General features: G+C 37.3%; 1 protein-coding gene and 2 long non-coding RNA genes across 3 annotated transcripts in view; 2 read left to right on the forward strand and 1 right to left on the reverse strand.

Annotated features, from left to right (window-relative positions):
* LOC127837590 (uncharacterized) overlaps nt 1–12,223 on the reverse strand; it is a 208,137-nt gene that overhangs the window by 101,743 nt on the left and 94,171 nt on the right. The window lies entirely within an intron of this gene.
* The window catches only part of LOC127837618 (uncharacterized), a 107,741-nt gene that overhangs the window by 66,483 nt on the left and 29,035 nt on the right, over nt 1–12,223 (forward strand). The window lies entirely within an intron of this gene.
* Nucleotides 4,097–5,195, forward strand: LOC127837624 (uncharacterized). The gene is made up of 2 exons (XR_008029377.1): nt 4,097–4,572; nt 4,866–5,195. It is a non-coding gene; the product is annotated as an uncharacterized LOC127837624 (long non-coding RNA).

Below are 12,223 nucleotides of genomic sequence, written 5' to 3' on the forward strand. Positions count from 1 at the left end.
TCTTTGCAAAATCAGCACGTTTTGATTCAAACTTCTTTTTTAATTTATCTCAGGCAACTTCGTTAAGAAATCTTTCAATATATCTTTTCATGAAAAAAGAATATGCCTCACTTTTCAATTATTTTGTTAAGGCTTTTCCAGAGTTAAATAATTCCAACACCACATATACTCCAGGGGCAAGTTTATGTAATACAAATGTGGTAGCGAAAAAAATAAAAAGATGCAAAACAATTAAGACCAATAGTGTAACACGTACATTTTTACAGGGCCAGTTAACAGAAGCATTGCCTCATGCAACCTTAATACAATCATCCACAAATTCTTCTTTGAACCTGTTTCAAAATTACTATTGCTCACTCCTGGATCATGGGAAGTTTTCTATTCAAATGTTTGATGAATTAGGAAATTTAGGCTGTGTGATGAATGATTATGATCAGCATGACGGCTCATTTAAGAGGAACTCATTTGTCTATGTCCTCAAATACCCACAGGAAACTAGAGATTATTATCGTTGTAGTTGTAACACCTACAGTACTTTGATAAATATTAAAAATGCACACAAATCAAATGATGAGTTTTTCGTTTTAGATACAACAGAAGAAAATGCTGTAACTTGTATGCACTGCAAATTTCTAGAACAGATGGTTGTGTCCAACTTGACGGTTGATGGCAGTAACTCTACTGAAACACGAATTCAACGGTTTGTACAAACTGCTTTAAATGATAAGGATAAAGATTAAGTGACACTCTCTTGCAGTCAAGACACACGTAAGTATTCAATTCTTGTGGAAGGTGACGAACATCCAGTGTTTGTTCATCTTACATTTAATAAAAAATTAAATAAGTACATGTTAAGTTGTTTGGATGGAAAATGCAGAACCACGAGAGGACACAAAAAATCAATAGACAATCTTCTTTCCAAAAATGTCTGTAAACACATTGCTGTTTTACAACGTCACCCTGAGGTGTTGGAAGAATTTGATTCTGTTGACATTGAAGTTTTAAATGATCCTGTTCAAACAGAACCTGATGAGGTTATTGATCAGTATGACACTAATACTAATGATATAGGTAACTTTGAAAATACAAGCACTGACTTTTTTAATGTAGAATCTGGTCTTTGGCAATTTAAATGTAAAAGCGGACATCCAGCACAATCCAAAGATAGTGATACTCTAAGAAATAATATTTTAAAGCGTGATTCATGGAATGATCTTCATTTAAGTCGAACAAATGATGGATGTCTTAGAGGTCCTGACTTGTTTCCTACAGTTCCCGGCACTACATGTGCATGTGGTATTGGTTGGGTACAAACAGATGATCACGAGGAATGGGATCCTAATGGCATCATTTTGCATGAAAACAAACGGTGCCTAACTGTTTACACACTCTTTTCCCCTGTTAAATGTGATGTTTATACAAGACATTGTTGCAGTGCGTCAGAGCCATGTAAAATCTACTGGGATGAAGGATTGGGTGATTGTTTGCATGTATTATCAAGAGATACTGCTGCAGGTGATGAAATAGGATACGAGTTTATTAATATGGTAACAACATCTGGCACAACATTTTCTGCATTTTGCATGATGAAAAATGAATCATACAAATTTAGACATCCTGAAGCTAAATTCATGGACCCGAAGGTATTTTTAAATTGGTGGTTTAGTTGGGCCTCTAATATGAAAATAGATTTTAGAATTCCATGTAGTGTCTGTGGATTTCAACCCAAAAGGCTCTGTTGTGATGGAACAAAAATTGGTGTAGGATTTAGACATGCCACTTTTGAGGAAATTTCGCAATGCGCTGATAATATTGATATACAACCAACATTACATCGTAGAATGGATCGGTGTTTTTTGAAAAACATGAATGATATTGATAAACAACAAATGATTAAAAATAGGGACACGTTGATTTATTTGGCTAAACTGGAGCTAAGAGAAATTAACAATACAGATATATAAGATGATTTAGAAAAAAAAAGCAGAATACAAAATGTTACACAGGTTTTAGATGCTGATGTTAGACCATCATTTGAAAGATTTTTAAGTAACAGTATGTCTGCTGGGGAAAAGATAGCCTTTGCTTATGTTATTAAAATGTTAGCAACCACTGCATCTGTTACAAGCTTCTTACCACCTTCCTTCTGTTCTACATTACGTTTGTTTATCTGTGAACCAAGTTTGTCCATTGATCGGTTTAATGCTATACTCAATGAAATGAGACGTGTTGCTCCTGAGCTCAGAGACCTTGTAGGTGAATCCATGTTACATAATAACAACACACTGCCGGATGATATTAAACTTTTGATTATGCATATTATCAATCAGTCACAAAGTATTGAGAGCAATGAACCAGAACCAGCAATTCCCCAGTTAGGAACATATAATCCAGCAGTTTATGGTCATGCATATTACTTTAATAAAAAAGGATTGAAATTGAGGAACATGCGAAAATTTACCATAGACAATGATAATTCTAGTAAAAAGAATGTTGACCACGATGATCCAACATTAGACTTTGAACGCTGTCAAAAATTGTACTCAAAAGTTCATACTTCGGCTCCTGGTACGTCAAATTTATTTCTGTAGTTTTGTGCTGATCATGGTCATTGTTATGGGTTTCATATGACCACAGTAGAAGGACGTAAAGACCCAGCAGCATCCTTGTATACACATTTAGAAACACCACCAACTGATATTTTTTACGATTTTGCATGCAATTTACAAGAATACTGCTTAAATCGAGAAAGTGGGTATTACAAAAATGTCCGTTTCTTTCATGATATTTTTCACGGATATACCCACAAATGTTCCAGTGCTTTTAATTCGTGTAGGCTGCAAGGTTTTGAAACTGTGAACTCTGAAATTTGAGAACAATTCAATAGTTTCATTCAATGTGTTAAAAAGTCAGGTAGGCAAATGTCACAGCCTCATTTCTGCTTTTATCTTCAATTTTTCTTGCATGAGTGGAATTCTAGGAAATTAAAACTTTTTCAAAAGAAAATTAGAGTCGCATTAGCTGGACTTGACTAATAGTTCATTCAAAAGTTGTCAAAATTCTGCATAGAAATTAAATGCTAGTTGTTCATACGTTCTACTATTTATTTATTTCTTTATATGTTAAGTTTTTACATTACTTTAGCACAAAGTGACCAAGATGAGCTATTGTGATCACCCTATGTTTGGACGAGTTCCAATCTGGTCAAGTGCGTCCAAAAAAATTGATCTGTACAATATCTATGCCAAGTTAGAATCTGGATGATGTGGATCCAAAAACCAGGTTAAATCCTAGAAAAACCTTGTTACATTCCAGCAGCCATAATTAACTTAATAAAACTTGATCAGAATGTTTATATAGACCATATCAAGACCGAGTTCGAATCTGAGTAACATGTGTCCGAAAACTGGGTCATAATGTCAAATCTTAGAAAAACGTTGTTACCGCTCAAAAGCCCACATGACTCGAGCTTGATGAAACTTTGTTAGAATGCTTATCTGGACAATTTCCAGCAGAGGTTCGTATCTTGGCCACGCGTTGTCTTAAACCTAGGTCAACATGTCAAGTCTTGTAAAATCCTTGTTAACACTAGAGGCCCTTTTAGACTCAATGTTGATGAAACTTGATCACAATGCTCATCTTGACAATATCTAGGTTGAGTAAGCCTGGGTTACGGGTGTCCAAAAATAGGTCTTAGAAAAACATTGTAACCGGATCCAGGTTTATTTGACTGACAGACGGATGGACAGATGGTCAACCGTAAATCCCTTCCTGTGAAAACGGTAGGGAAAATAATAAATATCACATTGCTCTTCTGAGTTCATTTGTAAACTAAGTTTCATCACAAAATTAAAATGGTCAATGCATTACTTTGTGTATTTTAAAATGTGAATGTAAAGTTTCATGAATTCTTATCGAGGTGTCTCAATTTTAGCGACTATTCGGACCTGGACTGACAGATAAGTGGACAACAATGTCACAATGTGTATACAAGTTTTATAAGAATTGTTTCATAAAAATGACACGTTTCTGTTATGTGTCAAGGTTACTACTTGGATGAAATACACAAAAAGGTTATGGTTCACAAGAGGGTAGGCTCCGCGTGCCGTGAACCGGGCAACGGCTTTTGTCATTTAACATTGGTGTTATAATGGCATAAGCCGGCAGATACCCTTTAACTATAACAATGTTTTCCGATAATTTCTTGGAAAATATCATATAGCAATTTTTATTTAATGTAGATTAGTAAATGTTATATTTATGCCCCCTTCGAAGAAAAGGGGGGTATATTGTTTTGCACATGTCGGTGGGTCCATCCGTCCATCCGTCCACCAGATGGTTTCCGGATGAAAACTCAAGAACGCTTAGGCCTAGTATTATGAAACTTCATGGGTACATTGGTCATGACTGGAAGATGACCCCTATTGATTTTCAGGTCAAAGGTCAAGGTCACAGGAACTCGAAATAGTAAAATGGTTTCCGGATGATAACTCAAGAATGCTTTGGCCTAGGATCATGAAACTTCATAGGTACATTGATCATGACTGGCAGATGACCCCTATGGATTTTCAGGTCACTAGGTCAAAGGTCAAGGTCACAGTGAATGGAAATAGTAAAATGGTTTTCGGATGATACCACAAGAACGCTTAGGCCTAGGATCATGAAACTTCATAGGTACATTGGTCATGACTGGCAGATGACCCCTATTGATTTTCAGGTCACTAGGTCAAAGGTAAAGGTCACATTGACTGGAAAAAGTGAAATGGTTTCCGGATGATAACTCAAGAACGCTTAGGCCTAGGATCATTATGAAACTTCATAGTTACATTGGTCATGACTGGCAGATGACCCCTATTGATTTTCAGGTCACTAGGTCAAAGGTCAAGGTCACAGTGACTCGAAACAGTAAAAAGGTTTCTGGATGATAACTCAAGAATGCTTACGCATAGAATCATGAAACTTCATAGGTACATTGATTATGACTGGCAGATGACTGCTATTAATTGTCAGGTCACTAGGTCAAAGGTCAAGGTCACAGTGACAAAAAACGTATTCACACAATGGCTGCCACTACAACTGACAGCCCATATGGGGGGAATGCATGTTTTACAAACAGCCCTTGTTCTGTGTTAAAATGTATGTACACGTCTGCGTTAAATAAATATGTTCACATTTGAAATAAAGCTAAAAAGGTGTATTGTTGTTATTAGTAATTTGAACCGAATTGTTCTGTGGGAAGTAAAAGTACTATCAACCGGACCTAAATGTGTGGGTAATTAACCCATTTATGCCCAGTGGACTCTCCCATAAGTTGGATCAATTTATTTCCAAAATTAGGGATGTCTAGTATATTTTTTTCTATATTTAGTGCAATTCTTACAGAAATTCCTTTAAGCAAAAAGCGTAGACCCAGATGAGACGCCGCATCATGCGGCGTCTCATCTGGGTTTAAGCTGTTTGCAATGTCCTTTCTTCAGGACGCTAGGCATGAATGGGTTAAACAGCACGAGAAAAGATGAAAAATAAGTTAGCTCAACTATTTTAAGCAATATTAACGGGTCACACTCTTACGATGCAAAATGTAAAGGGTCCCTAGACTCTATGATGATTACTTACACGAGGAGTGTTATTCATTGCTGCCCTAGACTCTATGATGATTACTTACACTAGGAGTGTCCAATTCATTGCTGCCTCATGTTCCTATCAGTAACGCATTAACGCTTGTTTCGTTAAAGCAAGTCGTATATTCACGTTTATAAATATTTAAATAGAAAACAAATGTTTAATTGTCGCATATCCACCGCTTGATGTGTTTCTTATAAAGGTGCACGTATATTCAAACCGAACAATTGTGTTCTTAGATAAAAATATACTACATGTGATCATATGTAGCCTCACAAGGCTTATTATGAATTTATTACATCGCCATCGAAATGAGATGTAAATATTTCATACATACACAGTGTTCTTTCATCACATCAAAAACACAATTTTATAGTCGCGTCTTGCGAAAATAGGTCTGAATGCGTATGCGGCCAGCGTAACTCAAAACACGGTCTGCGCAATTTCGCAGTAACAACATGAGCTACGCAGTCCGCTATAAAATACACGCAACTTATCGTGGTCTCACTAGTTATTTACTGGCCAGATGGCGAAGAATCGAATTAAATGCGTAATTGTAGTTAGGTCGAAAACGTGCAGAAAGTCCGGATTTCCGCAGTGATTTGACCAATGCTGTGGGTGATTTCTCTGAAATCAATTATTAAAATATTCTAATTCATTCATTCGGGTCTACAGGCGTGAAATTTCCCCAACATTTAATATTTTGTTGATAAATGTTATTCAATGTGAAAAGCTTAGTAAGACAGCTACGCCGAACAACCAAAATAGCATTGATCAAAATATGCACACAGCATAATCCTTGTGTTTGTTACATGGCTCTTAGAAGAACAGACCAAGCTGGCGAGCCGTGAGCAATATAATAAGGGTTAGTTACCCTAATCCTATATACCCTTGGTTTGACTTGTGAGTGTTGAACTGGTGTGCTGCAGCATTACTTAAATACGAACATACGATAGTCAGATATCCCCGCTTAATGACATAGAATTTCAGTGGTTAGATACTTCGGGATAGTCGGTTATACCCGCTTTGTGAAATTAGGAATAGAACAGGTTTGATATAGCATTAACAGTACTTACATGGGGTTATAGGAAATACCCGCTATATGACTATCCTGTACATAACTAAATGACATAAAGAATACAACTGATGTGATACGGCATTTCTTATACGAGCATGGGGTAGTAGGGTATATCTCGCCTACAAAAATGACCTAACCCGTGTTGCTTAGAGCGGTCACGTGCCATGGTGTATTTTCCATACATCCCGAGTAATTTCCATACACCCCGATTAATCGAGGAGTCGGTTTCTAAGAGATATAATTGTTACACAGTTAGTAACTGATTGTGTATGGGATATACACCCTCAGTTCCCTACTCGAGCTTCGCTCTCATACACAATCAGTAACAGTGTAACTAATACGGCATTACTTATATACGAGCATGGGGTAGTAGGATATACCCGCTAAGACTCGCTAGTATAGTACCGGCTTGACATGGCATTACTTATACGAGCATGGGATAGTAGGATATACCCGGTATATGACTCGCTAGTATAGTACTAGCGTGATACGGCATTACTAATACGAGCATTTGGGTAGTAGTATATATCCGGTGTATGACTCGCTAGTATAGTACCGGCTTGACACGGCATTACTTATACGAGCATGGGATAGTAGGATATACCCGACCGGCTTGACACGGCATTACTTATACGAGCATGTTATAGTAGGATATACCCGGTATTAACTCGCTAGTATAGTACCGGCTTGACACGGCATTACTAATACGAGCATGGGATAGTAGGATATACCCGACCGGCTTGAAACGGCATTACTTTTACGAGCATGTTATAGTAGGATATACCCGGTATTAACTCGCTAGTATAGTACCGGCTTGACACGGCATTACTTATACGAGCATGGGATAGTAGGATATACCCGACCGGCTTGACACGGCATTACTTATACGAGCATGGGGTAGTAGGATATACCCGGTATATGACTCGCTAGTATAGTACCGGATTGACACGGCACTACTTATACGAGCATGGGATAATAGGATATACCCGGTATATGACTCAGTACTAGCGTGATACGGCATTACTAATACGAGCATGGGGTAGTAGGATATACCCGGTATATGACTCGCTAATATATTACCGGCTTGACACGGCACTACTTATATACGAGCATGGGATAGTAGGATATACCCGGTATATGACTCGCTAGTATAGTACTAGCGTGATACGGCATTACTTATATACGAGCATGGGGTAGTAGGATATACCCGGTATATGACTCGCTTGTATAGTACCGACTTGACACGGCATTACTTATACGAGCATGGGGTAGTAGGATATACCCGGTATATGACTCGCTAGTATAGTACCGGATTGACACGGCACTACTTATACGAGCATGGGATAGTAGGATATTCCCGACCGGCTGGACACGGCATTACTTATACGAGCATGGGGTAGTAGGATATACCCGGTATATAACTCGCTAGTATAGTACTAGCGCGATACGGCATTACTAATACGAGCATGGGGTAGTAGGATATACCCGGTATATGACTCGCTAGTATAGTACCGGCTTGACACGGCATTACTTATACGAGCATGGGAAAGTAGGATATACGCGACCGGCTTGACACGGCATTACTTATATGAGCATGGGGTAGTAGGATATACCCGGTATATGACTCGCTAGAATATTACCGACTTGACACGGCATTACTTATATACGAGCATGGGATAGTAGGATATACCCGGTATATGACTCGCTAGTATAGTACTGGCCTGATACGGCATTACAAATACGAGCATTGGGTAGTAGGATATACCCGGTATATGACTCGCTAGTATAAGTTATAGCGTGATACGGCATTACTTATATACGAGCATGGGGTAGTAGGATATACCCGCTATATAACTCGCTAGTATAGTGATAGCGCGATACGGCATTACTTATATACGAGCATACGGTAGTAGGATATACCCGGTATATGACTCGCTTGTATAGTACCGCCTTGACACGGCATTACTTATACGAGCATGGGGTAGTAGGATATACCCGGTATATTACTCGCTAGTATAAGTTATAGCGTGATACGGCATTACTTATATACGAGCATGGGGTAGTAGGATATACCCGCTATATAACTCGCTAGTATAGTACTAGCGCGATACGGCATTACTTATATACGAGCATACGGTAGTAGGATATACCCGGTATATGACTCGCTTGAATAGTACCGGCTTGACATGGCATTACTTATACGAGCATGGGGTAGCAGGATATACCCGGTATATTACTCGCTAGTATAGTACCGGATTGACACGGCACTACTTATACGAGCATGGGATAGTAGGATACCCGGTGTATGACACGCTAGTATAGTTATAGCGTGCTACGGCATTACTATTACGAGCATTGGGTAGTAGGATATACCCGGTATATGACTCGCTAGTATATTACCGGCTTGACACGGCATTACTTATATACGAGCATGGGATAGTAGGATTTACCCGCTATATGACTCGCTAGTATTGTACTAGCGTGACACGGCATTACTTATATACGAGCATGGGGTAGTAGGATATACCCGGTATATGACTCGCTAGTATAGTACTAGCGTGACACGGCATTACTTATATACGAGCATGGGATAGTAGGATATACCCGCTATGACTAGCTAGTATAGCACTAGCGTGACACGGCATTACTTATATACGAGCATGGGATAGTAGGATATACCCGGTATATGACTCGCTAGTATATTACCGGCTTGACACGGCATTACTTATATACGAGCATGGGATAGTAGGATATACCCGGTATATGACTCGCTAGTATAGTACAAGCGTGACACGGCATTACTTATACGAGCATGGGATAGAAGGGTATATGGCTTTCTTGTGATATATCGTTACTAATACGAACATTAGGTTTTAGGGGTTGCATTGGTATCAAACTTCTAGATGATCATGCCCGTACAGTGACTATATGCTGGACGTTGACAATAAAACGGGTTAGTGGTATCTAACTACTAGGTTATCATGTCCCAATAGACCCACGTGATTGGTGTTCATAATTATATGGGACTACCAGTGTTTCAATGTACATGTACTAGATAATCATGTCCGTATAGTGAATCTATGACTGGCGTTCTCAATAAATTGCCCAATATGGTTATCTATGATTTCAATGATAAACACTAGACTTGCCAATCTCGTTTTACAAGCTGTTAAACACTATTAGTCATATAAACCCTCTGCAATGTACCAGTAGTGAACTATAAACAGGCAAATGTGGTAGTTATCTTTCCTAGCGGACGCTCTATATAGCATTTGTCGTCTGCTGCAACAGGCAGTGGTTGTCTTTCCATACCGTAACTAAGGCTTCTAAACACATAATGATTTGCAAAATATGGTCTGTAAAATTGGTTAGTTAAACCGTGTTTTAGTTATCATAAATAGCAAAATACGAACATGATGTGATCGTTTCTTGATATACAGAAATTATTATACCATTAAATTATAGTGATGGTAAATTCAGATAGGGTGAATTTCAGATACACGTATCTTGTGTCTGTAGTAATGAACCAAAACAGATGTTGCAGAATGCTATCGCATGTTGATTTGTTTCTATACACCACACACACGCACGCGAGCACACACACACACACGTAAGTAAATATCATTAGTCATAACTGTGTTATTGTTGTACAATAATTGTCATTATAATCAGACAACATTTAACAAAAGTTCGTTGTATATACACGTGTGAAGGCGAAAGTCTTTTGGAGGGACTTGCCAGTGTGTGAATACTTTTAATAATATTGCCACAGTTATATTAATTGAAATCACTGACGAACACATTTTTGAGGATGTTTATTAGTGTCAATACTTATACCACACAATAAATGTCATTTGAGATAACATTAATACCTGTAATAACTTTTAAATTACATAAATGCTCTAACGCTCAAAATCAACGAAAATTTCGTGAGGTATTTCGTAAAATAGAGTTAACACCTAAACAATCGGTGTTCCTTATAGCAATAGCCACAATTTCAACGCTAGATGTGGTTTGATTACGTAGATTTTTGTATATACAAAATGCTCGTTTTTATTTATTTGTGAGACAATTAATTTCATTTTAGTTTCCCGCGAATATCTATTCATTTGACACACGAATACAATGTTAGTGTTTTAATCTAAGGTCTGTTATGATAATGCCAAAAATGTATTAATAATGATACTGGTAATTTATTTCTTTGTATTTTAGTTTTATATACAACATGTATAGTTTCTAATAAGTGCATTCTTTCAATTTACTATTCATGACACTAACTTAGAACTACGTTATAAACAACTACTTTCAGATTAATTGCTGTTATGTGTAACTGAAAGAGCAAAGAAAAAAATCTTCGTGTTGAATATAATAAATCCTTCAAACAATATGCATTTTTCCTTGTGACTTCACTCTCACTTCACTTCATCTCCTACTTACTCAGTAAGTCGGCATGTTTTCTTTACACCATGAAAGCGTTAAGTCGAAGGAAAAAGCTAATCATTTTGTACACAAAATATATTTAACGGATTCAATTTTCAAGTCTTTTTGCTACAAGTCTATATTTGACCCCATGGTATGGCTAGTTTTATGATGACAAAATTGTGTTTAGTTCTACTACATGTACACGATGCTATACTGAATACCAAATATATATGCAGTCAGATTCATAGATAATTTTCCAAATTATAATTTTATACATTTAAGGAAAACATGATACCACAAAGCAGGGTTAATTAAATTTGGACTTGCTCACAATTCACAGTCAAACTATAGAACAAGAGCCCTAAGGTGCTCAACTGTGACCAGAAAGAACTATTCTGAGAGGGTGGAATTAAGAATAATAAATGCTCTTGATGAACAAGAAATGTGTTTGTCAGAAACACTATGTCCCCTTCTGTGCCACTTTGATTTTTTAATATTTTTTTTTTACCTTTGACCTTGATGATGAACTTTACCTTTCACCACTCAAAATGTGTTTGTCAGAAACCCTTATGTGCCGCTTTGATTTTTTTGTTGTTGACCTTGAAGGATGACCTTGACCTTTAACCACTCAAAATGTGCATCTCCATGAGATACACATGCATTCCAAATATCAAGTTTCTATCTTCAACATAGCAAAAGTTATGGCAAATTTTAAAGTTGGAGAAAACAAACACACAAACCAACCAACCGACAGGGCAAAAACAATACTATAACACTATACGTGGTGGGGGACATAAAAAAAATGTAATTTGTAGGCAAATAATCAATTTTAAACTTGACTTGCATTACATTACAGCAAATTTTTTTTTACAAACCGGAACCAGTTACAAACTTGACAACTGAGCTATCATTAGAATATTCCGACCAAAATTTATGAAGATTGGGCTAAAAATGTGACTTCTACAGAGTTTACAAGGTTTCATTATAGCCATAAAAAGAAAATTGCCTAGCGCTCTGGTGGATATGTTTTTTGAATAGACACAACAATTTCAAAACTGGATTGAGCAGTCATTAGAACAAATATTCGCCCAAAATGCATAA

Source organism: Dreissena polymorpha, chromosome 7, assembly GCF_020536995.1.
Source record: "Dreissena polymorpha isolate Duluth1 chromosome 7, UMN_Dpol_1.0, whole genome shotgun sequence".
Classification (NCBI taxonomy): domain Eukaryota; kingdom Metazoa; phylum Mollusca; class Bivalvia; order Myida; family Dreissenidae; genus Dreissena; species Dreissena polymorpha.